This window comes from Zea mays, chromosome 4 (assembly GCF_902167145.1).
Source record: "Zea mays cultivar B73 chromosome 4, Zm-B73-REFERENCE-NAM-5.0, whole genome shotgun sequence".
NCBI classification, from domain to species: Eukaryota; Viridiplantae; Streptophyta; class Magnoliopsida; order Poales; family Poaceae; genus Zea; species Zea mays.
Window position 1 is genome coordinate 44935973 of NC_050099.1, and position 17588 is coordinate 44953560.

Genomic DNA, 17588 nt, shown 5'->3' on the forward strand with positions numbered 1-17588 from the left:
TCTCTATTTTATTTACCGTTAGTTTTATTCCGCTGCACTTCGAACAATGATGGATACTTTTGCAAAAAAACTCCGATGATGATGATGGTGATGTAATAATTTAACATTATGGCATGTATGGTTTTATGCTTTATTGTATTTGCTCTGTGACTCACCTTCGAGTGAGATCGTGGTACTTGATCCTGTCAGTGGCCGTGTCGGACTAGATCCGAGGGATTGACGGGTTATTCCCATTTAAGTGTGGTCTAGCCTCTAAGGCGGGACTTGGACACTTAAGTTGGAATAATTCGGGCAGTTCCGCCACATAAAATAGCCTCGGGGCGAACGACGGTCCCCCTGGACGTATTCTCCCGGGATCTGCATCAACCCTCAGTCAAGATCGACGGCGCTCCCGAGCCCGAGGCACCCTCAGCACAGCCCGAGGCACCCTCGGCACAGCCCGAAGCGCCCTCGGCACAGCCCGAGGCACCCTCGGCTCAGCCCGAGGTAACCTCGTCCCCCGAGGGCGAGGCACTGGACGTCGAGGAAGGGCAGAGCGGGGCCACGCCTGATCGAGATTGGCAGGCCCCGTACCTGCAATATCTCTGCCGAGGAGAGCTACCCCTCGACCAAGCCGAGGCTCGGCGGGTGGCGCGACGCGCCAAGTCGTTCGTCTTGCTGGGCGATGAGGAGGAGCTCTACCACCGCAGCCCCTCGGGCGTCCTCCAGCGATGCATCTCCATCGCCGAAGGTCGGGAACTCCTGCGAGAAATACACTCGTGGGCTTGCGGCCATCATGCAGCACCTCGAGCCCTTGTCGGGAATGCTTTCCGGCAAGGCTTCTACTGGCCAACGGCGGTGGCTGACGCCACTAGAATTGTCCGCACCTGCGAAGGGTGCCAATTCTATGCGAAGCAGACCCACCTGCCCGCTCAGGCTCTGCAGACGATACCCATCACTTGGCCCTTTGCTGTATGGGGGCTGGACCTCGTCGGTCCCTTGCAGAAGGCGCCCGGGGGCTACATGCACCTGCTGGTCGCCATCGACAAATTCTCCAAGTGGATCGAGGTCCGACCCCTGAACAGCATCAGGTCCGAGCAGGCGGTGGCGTTCTTCACCAACATCATCCATCGCTTCGGGGTCCCAAACTCCATCATCACCGACAACGGTACCCAGTTCACCGGCAAAAAATTCTTGGATTTTTGCGAAGATCACCACATCCGGGTGGACTGGGCCGCCGTGGCTCATCCCATGTCGAACGGGCAAGTGGAGCATGCCAACGGCATGATTCTACAAGGGCTCAAGCCTCGGATTTACAACGACCTCAACAAGTTCGGCAAGCGATGGATGAAGGAACTGCCCTCGGTGATCTGGAGCCTGAGGACAACGCCAAGCCGGGCCACGGGTTTCACGCCGTTCTTCCTGGTCTACGGGGCCGAGGCCATCTTGCCCACTGACCTGGAATACGGCTCCCCGAGGGCGAGGGCCTACAACGATCAAAGCAACCAAGCTAGCCGAGAAGAATCGCTGGACCAGCTGGAAGAGGCTCGGGACAAGGCCTTACTACACTCGGCGCGGTACCAGCAGTCCCTGCGACGCTACCACGCCCGAGGGGTCCGGTCCCGAGACCTCCAGGTGGGAGATCTGGTGCTTCGGCTGCGGCAAGACGCCCGAGGGAGGCACAAGCTCACGCCCCCCTGGGAGGGGCCATTCGTCATCGCCAAAGTCCTGAAGCCCAGAACATACAAGCTGGCCAACAATCAAGGCGAGGTCTACGGCAACGCTTGGAACATCAAACAGCTACGTCGCTTCTACCCTTAAGATGTTTTCAAGTTGTTCATATACCCCGCGCCTACGCAAAAAGTTTAGTCATCAAGGAAGGGTCGGCCTCGCCTCGGCAAAGCCCGACCCTCCCTCGGGGGCTAAAAGGGGGAGACCCCCTCTGCGTCGAATTTTTCCTCGAAAAAAGATCTCTTTTTAGCAGAATTCCTTTCGTGCTTTTTGACTACTTCGAAAAGCGGATCCTGGAAACGACGGAGTACACGTAAGCAGCCAAGGTTGACCGAGCCGAGGGACTCCTACGCCTCCGGGATACGGATACCTCACTCATCACCTTCTGCGATAAGTAACTCGCGTTCGGATAAAGCGACTCCGTGGATCGAACAAGTCTTCACGTTCGGAAGCTCTTCTGCCAAAGCGGTCCTTCAAGCTTTCTCGACTAAGTCGGAGACAGGGCCTCATGGACGGGTGAAAGTACGCGTAAGCGGCAAGGCCGACCGAGCCGAGGGACTCCTACGCCTCCGGGATACGGATACCTCACTCATCACCTTCCGCGAGAAGCAACTCACGACCGCACAAACATCCCTGTTACCGACGAAAAAGTCCAGATGCTCGGAATAAGAGGAAAAGAGACGCAGCTTTACAAGCGCGGCGAGGGTGTGTTTTCTGGCCTCAGCGGCCGCAGAAGGCACACGCTACAAGACAATCTGATCCTGCAGGCTCGGGTCTTCACGCTGAAGGAGGTCGTAGCACCCTCGGCATCGACGACGTCTTCAGCAAGGTCTGACCCAGCCTCGGACGGCGACGCGGTCCAGGGACTTCTCCGGGAATCCGGCCCGAGCAGGCGGCTCAGCCGGTTACCCCTGGGGCCTCGACCGACCATCTTCCAAGGGCGCCAGCCCGACCCGAGGCCTCGGCTGATCGACTCCGGCGTCGGCTCCGCTGACAGACAACCCGGCTAGGCTCCGGCCAACCAGGTTCCCATTTTCGAGCCAACTCCGCCTCTGTTCGTACTAATATCGCTACCCCTGGCCTCGGCTCATCGAAGAGCGGCCGAGGGGTCTCTTTAACTAAGCTGGAGGAGCCTTAGACAACAAGGCCGATCGAGCTGAGGGATTCCTACGCCTCCGAGATACGGATACCTCACTCGTCACCTTGACACGGGGCGACTCATGCTTGGTGAAGCGGTTCAGATAATCAACAGGCGAGACTTAGTGCTCGAAAATGAGGAAAAAACACGGCTCCGTGCCGAAATTACATACATGTTCAGGCCTCGACAGCCACAATGAACAAAAACACTGGCATTCGAAGTGCCATTACAAACGGAACTCCGGTTCCCCCTCCGCAGGCACGAACAACCCCACTCCGAGGGGGAAGGCCTGCGGAGCAACGGAAGGCCGACGAACGGCGCGCCGTCACCTGCTCCAGCAGCGGCGACGACGACGACTTTTGCTCCAGGGGGCCGAACAGCGGCAACACTGACCTCAGGGTGGATGCCGCTGCCAGGAGGCCCCCGCCCATGCCAAAACTTGTGAGGCAAGGACGGGCAGAAGGCCGAGAAGTTGGAGGTCAGCCCGTGGCCGGCCCTGGCTATCGCGCCGGCGGAAGAACCTCTTCCAGCTGCCGTGGCGGACGCCGGCGCCGCGAGCGGCTCCGAAGCCACTCGCGTCTGAAGACCGGGCACGCTGCAGCTGCCAGCGCCACGGACAACACCCGCTCCTCCCCCCATCACTGAGTGAAGGAGCGGGCCGCCGCCCACCCAGGGGCCGACCCCAACTCGGCACTCTCCCCTCCCCAGCCTTGGTGATGAAAATCCTTGAGGCTGAGGGAGGGGCAGAGGCCGCAGCCCGGCTCACTTTCCCCCACCATCAAGCCGGAGGTCGCCATCTCGGGTGACCGCCGGTGGAGGGGTGCGGCCGGGCTGCGTGATGAAAATCCTTGAAGCCGAACGATGGCTGAAAGGTACCAACTCCCACAGAGTTGCGTTCCTCCAACGAGGAGGCGGAAAGACGGCGGATACCCCCCATCCGGGGGCTTGGAAGATGGAAAGACACGCCGCATAAGGGAGGAAGAAGACATGGTTGCCTTCCGAAAGGGGTCGCCCTCCTTTTAAAGGCAACTCTCCCTACGTGCGCCCCCAAACGCCACGGGCTGAGTCTTCTCCAACACGCTCCAAGGCCCTCCCCTGCGACTCGGGGGCCGGGTCCCGCATGTCATGCAGACCGGCTCAGAGCAGAAAAAGCCAAACCGCCGCGCGTGGTGCGCACAACCGCCCAGCGGTTACAAGCGACCCCCACTTTTGCCCAGACCAACGGGCGGAAGGGGCAGGCAGTCATGCAGGCGGCATGCAACCGTGCCAGGTGGACGCGCTTCTCCGACTTCTGACACGCCAGCTTGGAGGCCCAGGCCCACGCGTCACGCAACCAGCGCGCCAGTTGCTGCATGCAAGCAACCGCGCCGCCACTTGTGCCACCGTCGCACCTCTTCGGTTGCGGAGCCTATGCCGCGACTCGAGGCGACCCAGCGCACGACCCAGCGGCGCCAGCCTGGCGCGATGGTCAATGCGGCCGAAAGTGGGCCGGCAGTAATGACGGTGGCAGGCGGGTGGGAGCGGCAGTCACGTCGTCAGCCAGGCTCACGTCCCATCCAGGGACAGCAAGAGAGCCTCCTCCCACGGCGTGAAAGACGGTGCGCCCGTGATCCGTTCCTCGAATGGCTCGCGCACGCGCAACAACCGTCCCGCCAACCACTCACCCCGTCGCATTAACTCCGCGATGGGACACGCGGTGCCTCTGGCGGGAGAAGCGGGCGACGCTTCGCCTTCGCCGTAATAACCGCGCCAAAAAAGGTACACCACGTCGTTCGATTTCGTATCCTTTTCCTTTTTCCTCTTTCTCTATCTCTTGCAACAGGGACCGGGAAAGGGGGATACCCCGAAAAGGGTCCTTCTCTGTGAAGGAACCGGGCTCCGAGCCCCCCCTACTGATCAGAGGTTCGAAGGCTGGCCCTCCGAGGGGTTCAACAGTCGCCTCAGATCGCGTGGGCCCGACACCCACTACTGGTCAGGGGTTCGAAGGCCAGCCCCCCGAAGGGCTCCATGGCCGCCTCAGGCTACTCGGGCTCCGCGCCCATTACTGATCAGGGGTTCGAAGGCTGGCCCCCGAAGGGTTCACAGTCGCCTCAGACGCCGAGCGAGGGATGACCAGGGGTACGTTCGATACATAACCGAGGCTCGGGCTGCGCTCCCGAGGTACCCTAGGACATTTCTGAGACCAGCGGGAGCGATCTTGTAACGGAATCCCATCGGAGGGAGGCATCGAGCCCTCGGACCCCGTCGCCAGGGGACCGGGTCCGGCAGATCACCCGCAGGTACTTTTGGGCGTGCCTCTGGGCCCCTAGCCGACCCCCAACGAACGGGGCACGGACGTCCACTCGGATCACCCGCTTGCAGCTCACCGGAGACACCATGTTCGGTGCCCATCGAGGGTAACATGGCGCACTCCCCCCCTCCTCCTTGCGGAAAGGCGACGCAGGGGCGTATGTAAAAAAGCCGAGTCTGTCCCTGATCGTCCTCTCGCCCTGTGCGGAGGCTCGGGGGCTGCTCTCGCAAACCCGGCTCCGGCCAAACCGTTGACAGCTTCAACATACCAGCCCGAGAGCTTGGGCCCCGACCGTGCACCCGGGCTACGGCCAGTTCGCATGAGGGAACAACCAGACCAGCCGAAGCATTACGCAAGGCATTAAGACCTCGAAGGAGTGAAATCACTCCTCCGAGGCCTCGGGGGCTACACCCGGCGGGTGCGCTCGCGCGCACCCACCGGAACAAAATGCAACCAAGAAAGGCTGGTCCCCTTGCAAAAAAGTGCGACGAAAGCCTCCAAGCGAGTGCTAACACTCCCTTCGAGGCTCGGGGGCTACTGTCGGGGACCATAATTAGGGGTACCCTCAAGGCGCCTAATTCTCAACTGGTAACCCCCATCAGCATAAAGCTGTAAAGGCCTGATGGGTGCGATTAAGTCAGGGATCAGTCCATACGAGTGACTCGATCACGCTTCGCCCGAGCCTAGCCTCGGCCAAGGGCAGCCGACCTGGAGGGACTTCCGTCTCGCCCGAGGCCCCCCTTTTAACGGCGGACACATCTCCGGCTCGCCCGAGGCCTTGGCTTCGCTAAGAAGCAACCCTGACTAAATCGCCGCACCGACTGACCGAGTTGTAGGAGCATTTAACGCACAGGTGGCCTGACACCTCTATCCTGACGCGCGCCCCCCGGCAGAGCCGAAGTGACCGCCGTCACTCCGCCGCTCCACTGACCAGTCTGACAGAAGGACAGCGTCGCCTGCGCCACTCCGACTGCAGTGCCACTCGACAGAGTGAGTCTGACAGGCAGTCAGGCCTCGCCAGAGGCGCCATAGGAAACTCCGCTCCGCCCGACCCCAGGGCTCAGACTCGGGCTAAGACCCGGAAGACGGCGAACTCCGCTCCGCCCCACCCCAGGGCTCGGACTCGGGCTAAGACCCGGAAGACGACGAACTCCGCTCCGCCCGACCCCAGGGCTCGGACTCGGGCTCGGCCCCGGAAGACGACGAACTCCGCTCCGCCCGACCCCAGGGCTCGGACTCGGGCTCGGCCCCGGAAGACGACGAACTCTGCCTCGCCCGACCCCAGGGCTCGGACTCCGCCCTGGCCCCTGCCGAACGACTTCCGCCTCGCCCGACCCAGGGGCTCGGGCTCGGCCTCGGCAACGGAAGACAAATTCGACCCCAGCTTCGGAGGAACGCCCACGTCGCCCGGCCTTAGGCGCAGGCCCGCCACGTCAACAGGGAGCGCCATCATCACTCTACCCCGAGCCGACTCGGGCCGTAGAGAGCAAGACCGGTGTCCCATCTGGCCAGCTCCGCCAGACAGGCAATGATGGCGCCCCACAAGCTCTGTGACGACGGCGACTCTCAGCTCTCTTACGGAAGCAGGGCGACGTCAGCAAGGACTCGACCGCTCCGACAGTTGTCCCTCCGCCAGGCTCCGTTGCTCCTCCGACAGCCACGACATCACGCCAGCAGGGTGCCAAGATCTCTCCGGCTGCCACATTGGCATGTACTTAGGGCGCTAGCTCTCCCTCCGCTAGACACGTAGCACTCTGCTACACCCCCCATTGTACACCTGGATCCTCTCCTTGCGCCTATAAAAGGAAGGACCAGGGCCTTCTTAGAGAAGGTTGGCCGCGCGGGACCGAGGACGGGACAGGCGCTCTCTTGGGGCCGCTCGCTTCACTCACCCGCGTGGACGCTTGTAACCCCCCTACTGCAAGCGCACCCGACCTGGGCACGGGACGAACACGAAGGTCGCGGGATTTACACCTCTCTCACGCCCGTCTCCGGCCACCTCGCCTCTCCCCCCTTCGCGCTCGCCCACGCGCTCGACCCATCTGGGCTGGGGCACGCAGCACACTCACTCGTCGGCTTAGGGACCCCCCGGTCTCGAAACGCCGACAGTGATTGGCGCCCAAAAAGGTGTCAACAGCTTCTAAATATTTTGAGCAGCGTGTAGGGGGGCGCTCGCCCTGGCTGCTCCCCTGCTGGGTCCGCCACTGCCTTAGGGCTTGTTGATTTATCCATGAATACATGAGACAAGCAATTCAGCTAAAAATTGTTTCATATCACTGTTCCATGAAAACTAAATGGTCCTTTAGAGCTTATTTGGATTCATCAAAATCCATATGGATTGTAAGGAATTAGGTGGATTTTAATCCATAGCAAGTAAAAAAAATCATAATTTTTTTCAATCCCGTTCAATCCATGAGACATAGAAATAACCAAACAAGATTTTAGAGGGTGTTTGATCTTGGGAGCTAAATTTCAGTCCATGCCATATTGAATATTTAGATGCTAGCTAGAACTATTAAATATATTCTAATTACAAAAGAATTACACATATGAGAACTAAATGGCATGACAAACATATTAAATCTAATCAGTCTATAATTCATCCATGTGATGCTACAATAAATATTTGCAACTATAGTTTAATTAGGCTTAAAAATGTGTCTCGACGGTTAGCTTTTTATCGATATAAGTAATTTTATAATTAAAACATATTTACCTAAATGGCATGACAAACACTTCTTTAGAGCTTGTTCAGTTAAGGTGGATTGATGGAAAACCTCTTTTTACTCAATTTAAAATTGAAAAAAAATTAACTTAATCTCTTTAATCCACTCCCAAGACTGTCTTAATGGAGCGTGTAAAATAAAGGATGTGAAACTGTGGATGGCACTATTTACATAGAGAAGATTTAAAGATAGAGCATCTGCTAGAAATGACCTAACTAGTGATGGCAATAGAGAATTCCCCATCGGGGAATAGCTTCCCATACCCATTCCCGCGGGGATCCCCACGAACGCTTGCAGGGAATATTTCTTCTCCATACCCATTCCCCGCAGGGATAAATCCCCAACGGGGATCCCGTCCCCGTTTAAATTATAATTAGGACATACATCATTTGTTATTAATGCAAAAAATCACTTACATATTGTTAGATTTAAGAAATCATTATATCTATATCAAAATGAACATATTTATATAATGAGTGATCTCTTGAGAAAGCAATTATTTATTTTTATCATTAACTAGTACACGCAAACATCGTCACATTGAGGTTTAATGGGTCCCCATAGGGAACGGGGATGAGGATTGCTTCTTCGTCCACATCCCTGTTTACCCGTCGGAGAAAGAATTTTTCTTATTTACATCCCCATAAAAAAGAAACTTCTCTATCTCTATCCCTAACGACTTGTTTGGCTAGGGGTAGATTGACTAGGATTAGAGGGGATTAAATCTCTCTATTTAATTTTGAATATAAAGAGATTTAATCCTCTTTGACCCCACCAATCCTGACCTAACAGAGGAATCCTACTAGGGACCAGAGCAATTGTCATCTCTAGACCTAACCCAACAAGGCTGTACCTAGCCTGCCCTGTGTAAGGCCTAAAATTAGGTTAAAAATAAATAAATAATAATATATCATAAAATAATAAAATGAAGAGATAAAAATATATATAATAAGTGTGGTGAGAATTTTTTTGAAGACCTTTGGAATCTATTAGAAATCTCCCTCCTCATACTCTAAACAATAATTTTAAATTAGTTAAGTAACTGATAAATTAATAAAGAAAAGGTTGATCTCTTGATGATAATTTTTGGGTGATGCATTTTATGGAAAGCATAAACTTGATCCCAATTTCAAATACAAATATAAGATAGAAAACAAGGATGGGGATTTTAATAAAACCATTTATTCCTCCCATAAATAAATAATAAGGAAAAGGATAAAAAAATTATATTATCATAAACAGTAAGGTTTATATTCACAGTAGTATTAATTTTGACACTGGAAAAGTTGAAGTTCAAAACATATGTTTGAATTTGAAGTGAGAACTTTGAAGTAGAAGAGGAAATTTTAGGGTTTGAGGAGAAGGAAGAAATACTATAGAGCACAAAACAAATCCATAATCAAATCCACCACATTGAAATGTTCAAACTAAATATTTAAAATGGAGTACAAATTCTGTTGTGAAATTGAATTCAAATTCCAGATTGAAAATTTGGAATTCAATACAAAAAGAAAACAAAACAGGAAAAAAGGAAAAGAATACAAAAAAACGGATTCGGCCCAGGCCCACTTCCTTTTTCCTCTGCCCTCTCCTCAGCCCACTTACAGTCCTATCCCGCGCGGCCCACTCGGAGTTGTCATCTGCGCGCTGTGCTGCCACTGGCATGTGGACCCCACGGATTAGGCTTATCCCCTCGCTGCGGGACACTTACCTATGGGACCACCCCGTCGATCGCTCACCCGCGTGTCAGTCGTCTTCTCCAACGACTTCGCCGCTCCTGGCGGGAGCGCACCGGGAATCCCGTCGTCCGTTGACGGATTCTACCCGGCTCTCCCCCCCCACATAAGTTGCGCCCCCTCCTCTCCACTCGTTGACCCTTTTTGCGTCGTAGCCGTAGGCCCAAGCCTCTGTCGCCGATCGGAAAGGAGATAGTGAGAGCCGCATCCGTAGAGACCACTCCTCTGTCACCGTTGAGCTTCGAAGCGCGGATTCGGTGGAGAAGTGTCGTGCGCAGAACGTGTTCAACTGCGCAACTTCGTTCATGGGCGGTCGGCGGCGCGTGAATTCGTCGCCGGGGTCAGCCACTGCTGCTGTGTCGCCTGCCCTCGCGGTCAGGGCTCGCCTCTGATCGATTCACAGGTAATCTGCCGATGTATCCCTTGCCTTGATATCTGCGACGCGTTGCACCAGTGAATTAGAAGGGTAGGGTCGTTGGTGAGGTGTAATTTCTCACCGGACTTCACGGTGGCGCCGTGGGGCGTGGGAATACGTGGGCACTGTGCTCGCGGTAGTCGAACGTAGTGATTAGGGCCCCACACAGATCATCATGGTCCCGGGATCGAGTTGCTTCACCCAGATTGGAAGTGGGGCGGTGATTTGGGCGTCGCTCGCCGTGGCGACGAGTGCGCCACACGAGATGAACGGCGCCGCCGCGCCTGCGTGTGGATTTGGGGAGAGAAGCGCGATCGTTGGATGTCTTCTAAACGGCCTTGATCTGATCGTTGCGTACCCTTTCGCGCGTGATAAACCTCGACCGTAGATTCCCGATCGGAGGGTTAGGAACCGTGGTCTATTCGGACCGTTGGATTAGGATCCGCATGTCCTGGGTAGCGCATCAGAGCACCGATGGCTAGATCTAATCTGAGCCCTAGGTTTTGGATCCACCGACGCACGATCATTCATACCCCTTCGGCTCGGTACTTTTCTTAAAGAGCCCTCGGGGTTCTTCATAATAAACCCGCAGTACAACTCGTGGTTAGGCTGAGTCTTAGGATTTCTTATGCGTCAGCCCCTGACTTTTCTAGAAATTGTGGCGCAGTCCAGGAACTAAAGAAAATAGGGAAACAGAATTTAGAAATTGATTTTTGGTTTAAAAATAATTGCAGAAACCCATTTAATTCATGGAAAATTCATATTAAATCCAAATGAGTCCATTCCAATTTCTATAATTCTATAATATTATTGTTTATCACATAGTACCTCTGTTTGGACATGAAAGTCACATTAAAATTTATATTCTATTTAATCTTGTACAAAACACATAGAATCCTCAGAAAATCATAACTCCTTCATTTTAATTCCGAATTGACTCGTTCCAGTTGCGTTAGTTTTGTATAAATATTTACAATGCAATAACAACATTTATTATACCATGTATCATTCTTTTATAAGTAGATCTTTATTTAACTTATGTTGGTTAGTCTTGTTAATGTGTTCATCATTATTTACTAAATTATGATCGATGGTCAATTTATAACTTAGATTAAAGTTGAGATATTTATTTATAGAATAACCCCTTATACGATTTATGTTAACCAATTTATAATATAGTTTAATATTTTTAATCACATAAATCCTCTATAAAATCATAACTTCATAACTCTTTAACCATAACTATGATTTTAGTGGTTCTCGTTTCCGCGATCTCGTAGCAACGCATGGATCATTATTATGTAGTATGTTCTTATGTTTGGTGTGATGTTAATTTTGTCTATACCATGTCTGTTTGTATTGCTACGACTAGTAGTGCGGTTACGAGGATCTGAAGAATCACCCTGGTATCTGGAATCTCAAGTGACAGGCAAGTTGTGCTCTTGTCCACTTTTATTACCCAATAATGTTCTTTATTATCACTATTCAATGCATAGGTTTAATTTTGATGGGACTCAATAGGTCACCCTAGTCTGTTTATCTTTTACCTTGTTCACCCCTGAATCATTGGGTAGTTTTGCTATTGCTCTATATGGTTTTGGGATTAATATTTCATTATATCCATGTTCCAATTATTTTGTTATTTTATTTATGTTCATGTCAAGATCATTATCTTTAATTGGAACATGGAGCTTAACTTGAGAAACATGTGCCACCAGAAGGGTGGAATGGGACGCCCTTGGCTGACTAATTAGGAAAGCTAGTGGAATACTACCTTACCCGAAAGGGGCAAGGGTAGTAGGGGAGTTGCATGCAAGGAGGTTCTCGGGTTGATTTTGCTGCGATGGCGATCAGACAGGGGATTCTTGCAAGTGCTCTTCCCATAAACTGTAGCGGGTTTTCGGAAGCTAGTGGAACTTTGTAAAGGCCTCGTAGTGTTGCCCTGCCTCGCTTCCTTGGTAGAGGTGTATGGGAGTCGCAAATCGCGATCTCTTGGCAGATGGGTAACATGACTTGTGGGTACAGGGTACAACCTCTGCAGAGTGTAAAACTGGTATACTAGCCGAGCTCACGGTCATGAGCAGCTCAAGACTCTCGCGTGATTAATTTATGGAACTTAAATTCAATTTATCATTTACATTGCATGGGATTATTTATTAATTTTGTTCTATTACTTTTATTAAGGTTTGGTATTTACTTACATTTAGTAACTGCTAATAAATTTTTGACCAACTTATTAAAAGCAATGCTCAGCTTTAACCCCTATAGTTGATCAGCCTTACATATTACATGAACTCCCACCTTTGGTGAGTTCATGCCACATTATTTCCTCACAACTTGTTGAGCGATGAACATGTGTGAGCTCACCCTTGCTGTCTCACACCCCCACAGGAGAAGAATAGGTGGTTCAAGAGGAGCCACACCACGAGGAGTTCGATTCGATCTAGGTGGCGTCTCCGAGTTGACTTGCGCCAAGAATGATCCTTAGTTCGTTTTATATTTATCTTTTATTTTGTAAGAATTCCGCTATGTAATAAATACTCTGATTATTATGACATTTATCTCTATACACTCTGTTATTATATATGTTGTCTTCTTTGGCGCATGTATGAGATGCACCCGGCTTTGTCCCTTAAAATCGGGTGTTACAGAAGTGGTATCAGAGGAATGTTGACTGTAGGACAAAACATAGATAGAACTGGCCAACCCTTACCTACTTACCTCTGCTACTCTGATTCTTTCTAAACTTATCTTAATCTTTTCTCGCCTATTTCCGCTTTACTCTAATTATTCTTACCTTATCCTTATAAAGACAAATGTGAATTTCACACTTTGAAATCCTGTGCCTAAAATGACTTTTAGGAATAGGAGACCTACTCTTAGGAACAAAAACAAAACTATTTTTATAGGTATCTATACGGTTGAGTGCTTGTTCTTATGATACCTGTCTGATTTGGATCTTTGATTGAGTGTGATTAGTTGTGGAGTAATGTCCACAATTACATCTGCATGTACGTATAGGTATAAATATAAATAAATAGAATCCATGAGATAACTAAACAACCTCGATTATCCACCATTAAAGTGTATCTATTTTAAATGGACCCTTCTTACCTTAAAATATTCTCCCTTACCTCAATGGATTTCTCTTATCTTAAAAGAATCTCTCTTATCTTAATAGATTCATCTTATCTTAATAGATTCTCCCTTACCTTGATAGATCCATTTTATCTTAAAAGATTCTCTCTGATCCTTAAAGATTATTTCTTATCTTAATAGACCCATCTTATCTCGAAAAGGTCCTATCCTATCCTAATAGATCTAACTAATCTCAAAAGATTCTATCTTATTCTTAGAGACTCATCTTGTCCTAACGAGCATACTTATCCCTAACCACTTTGCTTATCTCATAATAGTGTAACAAACATGATCTATTCCAAATAAAATAAGTAGATCTTATCTAGTCTAATTTGATTACACCAATTTAATTCTGATCCCATCTAATCTGGTCAGATCTAATCTAATGGACAAACATGTTAGATAATACCGGTAAAGTAAGATTGGATCCTACTCTGACAAAGATGTTTAAATCTAAATTGGAGTCATAGTCCAATCTGGCCATATGCAACTACCATAACCACCCGATAGTTGCATAACTCCTCTATTTTAACCTAATAGAAATTCTGATCTACCTACACCATATAATCCATCTTATCCCAAAAGATTCTAACATACCCTAATAATACATGTTCTACCCTGGTAGATCTATCTAACTTAAACTAAGTTCAATCCAGTTATATCCAATCTAATCTAGACCCTACCTAATCTAATATGGTCTAATCTATGTTACAAGTATTAACTAAACCATAATCCTATAAATGGGTTTAAATCTAAAATGGTGTCTTAAACCAACTCGTTCGTGAAACCACGACCCAGCCTATGTTACAGGTTGCCCAACCCATTTATCCCCAAAGGCAAAGTAAAGTTCTGTTTACTCCACCAACCCTGTGTACCCGCAATCGTTATCCCAACTTGGATAATGGCATCTAACACCATGACCGATGGTCCCTAAATCAAGAAGAAGGTTAACCTCGACAAAGAAGGATATGTGTAGAAACAGATCTTCAGATGAATCAAGATCACCACTCGGAATAAAAGTCTCCAATACTTAACTTCCTTTTACCCCAAATCTTCTCTACACTCACCAAATAGCTAAAACATGATGTACCCTTGTTTCCTATGCCACACCTGTTAATGGCATGAAAATTTTAGGTATAAAGAAATTAATTACTAATTGGGAGTTCCACTTAGAAAAATATATATATACTGGAATTTCATAAAGATAAAGTCAACTGGATATGCTCAACTAAATGGTATTCTTAAATAGGATTATGGAATCTAGTGTGATCTAATCCAATGTGGTCTGCTTAAATAGATTAGTGGTACTTGGACCCTTCTAGCCAGGTGTAGACCAACTTAACCCTGAGTATAAGAGCTAACCCAACCCATAGAGTCATGATGAATGGTATAATCTATCTGTCCCCACCAAACATCAAACAAACTTTTAACCTACATCAGGTAGACTATCTCATCTTGACCAAATTCTATCCTACCTTTGGATATTCACCTTATACGACTAGTTACCCCAATTTGGACATGAAACGGATTAAGCCGTGCTAAAGAATCTTCAGATCATAACCAGTTATTAGCCTATTCATTCTGCTGACCAAATAATTCCCCTTGCAAAACTATTGTATCTTATGCTTCTAACTCTCATGGTCACTACCAGAAAAGGAAGATTATCAGGCAACATCAAACAGAAATGAATCCTCCAAATCCTCCACCTGTTGGAATTGATCAAGTGGTTGCCGCCCAAATGCTGGTAATACAACTAATGTCAAACATGGTTACCGAAATGCAAAATCAGATAAGACAAGAACGCCAGGAAATACGTCAGGACCGGCTAGAGATACGTCGAGAAATAAGACAAGCACAGTTGGAAAGACAACGACAACAACAACCTCCACCATCACCACCACCACCAGCTCCACCAAGCTACATAAACATATATATAAATTACTACTATTTGTAAGATCTAAGTGATACTTTAGTTAGTAGTTGATATGATACTACTTTAGGTGGAATAATAAGGTCTAATTGACCCCATGTGCTACGAATAAATTGTGCATCATGCTGAGATTTTTGTTTGTGCATATGTGTTGAGACAATATGAGTATACACCCTTTCCTTACAAATCTCGAGGACGAGATTTGTGTTAAGGGGGTAGGATTTGTAAGGCTTAAAATTGGGTTAAAATATAAATAAATAATAATATATCATGAAATAATAAAATGAAGATATAAAAATATAAATAATAAGCGTGGTGAGAACTTTTTTAAGACCTTTGGAATCTATTAGAAATCTCCCTCCTCATACTCTAAACAATAATTTTAAATTAGTTAAGTAACTGATAAATTAATAAAGAAAAGGTTGATCTCTTGATGATAATTTTTGGGTGATGCATTTTATGGAAAGCATAAACTTGATACCCAATTTCAAATACAAATATAAGATAGAAGATAAGAATGGGGATTTTAATAAAACCATTTATTTCTCCCATAAATAAATAATAAGGAAAAGAATAAAAATATATTATCATAAACAGTAAGGTTTATATTCATAGTAGTATTAATTTTGACACTGGAAAAGTTAAAGTTCGAAACATATGTTTCAATTTGAAGTGAGAACTTTGAAGTAGAAGAGGAAATTTTAGGGTTTGAGGAGAAGGAAGAAATACTATAGAGCACAAAACAAATCCATAATCAAATCCACCCCATTGAAATGTTCAAACTAAATATTTAAAATGGAGTACAAATTCTGTTGTGAAATTGAATTCAAATTCCAGATTGAAAATTTGGAATTCAATATAAAAAGAAAACAAAACAGGAAAAAAAGGAAAAGAATACACTAAAACGGATTCAGCCCAGGCCCACTTCCTTTTCCTCTCCCCTCTCCTTAGCCCACTTACATTCCTATCCCGCGCGGCCCACTCGGAGTTGTCATCTACGCGCTGTGCTACCACTGGCATGTGAATCCCGCGGATTAGGCTTATCCCCTCGCTGCGGGTCACTTACCTGTGGGACCGCCCCGTTGGTCGCTCACCCGCGTGTCAGTCGTCTTCTCCAACGACTTCGCCGCTCCTGGCGGGAGCGCGCCGGGAATCCCGGCGTCCGTTGACGGATTCTACCCGGCTCCCCCTCCCACATAAGCTGCGCCCCCTCCTCTCCACTCGTTGACCCTTTTTGTGCCGTAGTCGTAGGCCGAAGCCTCCGTCGCCGATCGGAAAGGAGATAGTGAGAGTCGCATCCGTAGAGACCACTCCTCTGTCACCATTGAGCTTCAGAGCGCGGATTCGGTGGAGAAGTGTCATGCGCAGAACATGTTCAACTGCGCAACTTCGTGCGTGGGTGGTTAGCGACGCGTGAATTCGTCGCCGGGGTCAGCCACTGCTGCTGTGTCGCCTGCCCTCGCGGTCAGGGCTCACCTCTGATCGATTCACAGGTAATCCGCCGTCGTATCCCTTGCCTTGATATCTGCAACACGTTGCACCAGTGAATTAGAAGGGTAGGGTCGTCGGTGAGGTGGAGTTTCTCACCGGACTTCACGGCGCCGCCGCGGGGAGTGGGAATCCGTGGGCACTGTGCTCGCGGTAGTCGAACGTAGTGATTAGGGCCCCACACAGATCATCGTGGTCCCGGGATCGAGTAGCTTCACCCAGATTGGAAATGGGGCGGCGATTTGGGCATCGCTCGCCGTGGCGGCGAGTGCGCCACCGCGAGATGAACGGCGCCGCCGCACCTGCGTGTGGATTTGGGGAGAGAAGCGCGACCGTTGGATGTCTTCTGAACGGCCTTGATCTGATCGTTGCGTACCCTTTCGCGCGTGGTAAACCTTGGCCGTAGATTCCCAATCGGAGGGTTAGGAACCGTGGTCTATTCTGACCATTGGATTAGGATCCGCGTGTCCTGGGCAGCGCATCAGAGCACCGACGGCTAGATCGAATCTGAGCCCTAGGTTTTGGATCCAACGACGCACGATCACTCATACCCCTTCGGCTGGGTACTTTTCTTAAAGAGCCCTCAGGGTTCTTCATAATAAACCTGCAGTACAACTCGTGGTTAGGCTGAGTCTTAGGATTTCTTATGCGTCAGCCCTTGACTTTTCTAGAAATTGTGGCGCAATCCAGAAACTAAAGAAAATAGGGAAAAGGAGTTTAGAAATTGATTTTTGGTTTAAAAATAATTGCAGAAAACCATTTAATTCATGGAAAATTCATATTAAATCCAAATGAGTCCATTCCAATTTCTATAAGTCTATAAAATTATTGTTTATCATATAGTACCTCTGTTTGGACATGAAAGTCACATTAAAATTTATATTCTATTTAATCTTGTACAAAACACATAGAATCCTCAAAAAATCATAACTCCTTCGTTTTAATTCCGAATTGACTCGTTCCAGTTGCGTTAGTTTCGTATAAATATTTACAATACAATAACAACATTTATTATAC